The sequence below is a fragment of the Cavia porcellus genome, unplaced genomic scaffold (genome assembly GCF_034190915.1).
Source record: "Cavia porcellus strain 051 isolate PalLab524CR breed Dunkin Hartley unplaced genomic scaffold, mCavPor4.1 scaffold_1, whole genome shotgun sequence".
In the NCBI taxonomy this organism is placed as follows: Eukaryota; Metazoa; Chordata; class Mammalia; order Rodentia; family Caviidae; genus Cavia; species Cavia porcellus.
This window is the reverse complement of record NW_026947484.1, coordinates 161,275,943-161,278,480: the sequence shown is the minus strand read 5'-3', so window position 1 is coordinate 161,278,480 and position 2,538 is coordinate 161,275,943.

Genomic DNA, 2,538 nt, shown 5'->3' with positions numbered 1-2,538 from the left:
AACTCTGACCCCGCACAGCCACCCCACCGCTGCCATCCAATGTCTGCTGATCCATCCTGGCTGTTCCCATTCCCTGGGGACTGCCCACTGGTCCTGTCCTCGCTGACCACTGTGGCTGGGCGCCTGCCTCCCCTTCCTGTGCACCTGCTCTGCACACAGCATGGCCCAAACCATCTCTTCCCCACCTCCGAGCCCCTCGTTGCCTGCTGGTGGAGCACACATGGGTGGCCCACTGCTGTCCGGGGAAGGGGGAAAAGTGCCATCACAGGCTAGGTCAGTTGTGACTGTCACAGTTTTTTGAGAAACTAAATGCGTTTACATTTAATAGATAGGAATCACTCCTTATATATAGATCCGTGCTTCAGGAAAACTACAACCATGGTTCTGAGCGGTTCCCAAGGTAAGCAGCGGGAGCTTTCTCTCCCTACTTGCTGACAGTGAGGGCACGGGCAGAAGGCAGTAAATAGCGTCACAGGTTGAAGAGTTAAAACATTCAGGAAACCCCTCTTGCCTTGTCACTCAGTCAGAATAACCAGATGTTCTGACTTGATAGGGAAGTTGTGATCCGACGTCCCCAAAAATAAGACCACCATGAACCAGCGACCCTGCCAGACAAGATATGAGTTTTCAAAAACATCAAGCCACCTGCAGCAGATAGCTCACCCACCAGTAAGCAAAGGACACGACCCCTAGTAACCAATGCCATCTGCTTCTGTAACCAATGCTTGCTTGCGGTTTTCGGCTATATATACTCTGTACTCCCTTACCCGGGGCTCTCTCCCCTCTCTCTACCGGAGTGCGGTCGGAGAGTCCCTCACATGCGTGGACAATAAAACCCCTTGATTTTTCACGAGAGCTGGTCCCTTGGGGTCTTCTTCACGATGGTGATCTTAAAAGGTAAACATTTCCCTTGCATTTTGCTATTTTGCTCCACCTCATCTGCAGTCTGGCTGGCTCTGCTGGTTTGCAGATGTGGCTGGACTTGTTCTCCTAACTGGGCTTGCTTAGCTGCTAGCTGATCCAGGTCTGAGCTGGGTGAAGACAGTGACCTGAGATAAACACCTCCGATAACTGTCATTTTCTCATTTCTTCACCCAGCCAGGGAGACTCTGGTTCCCCCCTAGAAGGAGGCACTTGGGCTCCCCAGCTGCCACTGCTCTGGTCTCTGACACCCCCCTGCATGAGGCCCTAGCATCTTTGCTTTTAAGGAAAGTCTGACCTTGGTGCTGCCTGCTGACAGCCTTTCAAGAGGGCTGCATGACTTAGGCAAAGTCCCAGAGCTGGAGCCCAGCTCTCAGACCAACCCACCCTGACCCCTGTGTGCTCCTAGGGTCCTGACCAGCGCTCTCTCCTACTGCCCAGGCAGTACCGAGCCGTTTGCTGATGCTCATGGATGCCTACTGCTTTGGTCTCCCTTTCTTTATCCTTAGCTGCAATGTCCCTTCCATCTCATGTCCATCTGCCACGATCCTGTCCTGTGTCCCTCACAACCCTGATAAAGTTCTGACTTCCCCTGATGCCGCAGCAGTGATGCTGCTGTGCTTTTCCCGAGACTCGCTTGTATTTTCATGCATGAATAACATGTTATTTTGCATGTTAGTGAGTCCGTCTTCTACTGTACAGTGTGAGGGATGGAGAGAGCTCCTTGCTTACTGTACAGAAATAGAATCAAGTCACTCCCAGCAAAGCGACATTTGCTAAGCTCTCCAATACCCGCTGGGTGGAGACCCTGGCAGGCTCGCAAAACCCCTCTGCTTGGTTGGTGGACCCTGCACTCAGGACCCTTTATCTCCCCACCAGTGCCACAATGTAGTCTTTCTGGGCATCCTTCAAAAACATTCCCAGGAAGAGGATTTATACAGCCCTGGTCCTGTAAAGCTCTCTTCCTCTAGCAGATATTAAGGTTTCCCTTCCTGGAAGGTCCCAGCCTTTGTTCCTAGAACTTCCATTGGTCTCCACACAGTTAAATGAGTTTATCTGTGGTCTCTGGATTGACTGATGACGTTTTGGCCAGATCCGTTGTTTTTAAAAAAGTGGAGTTTGACGGCAGACTTAGTTCAGGATGCTGGTAGCAGTGTGATCAGCCCAGATGCACAGGAGCTCAAAACTTGTTCACGGAGCAGAAAGTAGATAGCAAGTTACCTTGGTTCCCTGAGCAAGTGAGAACAAAAATTTCTTTTCTCCATGAATATTTAAGGATTGGGTTTAGTTCTTGTAAAGAATCTGAAATATTTTACTTGGCATCTTGATTAAGCTCTGATTTTAATTAATGTGCCTCAATTTACAGCCTTGCAAAAACATTCTGGGTCAGCTCTGTTGGATTAGTGGTGGCTCAGCTACCAGAGGCCGGCGGCTTTGCTGTGAGCTCTCAGGCCCAGCCAATGGGTCCTGGAGCAAAGAAAAATGAGAACTGGATCTTCTAGTCTGGAAACCCTCTGAGCAAGAGAACTGGCCATTAGATCCAAGAATGTGGAATGTGGGCGTGAGCAGCTTAACCTCTTTCTGCAGGCATCAGACAAAGAGCTATTCTCCCAGCAT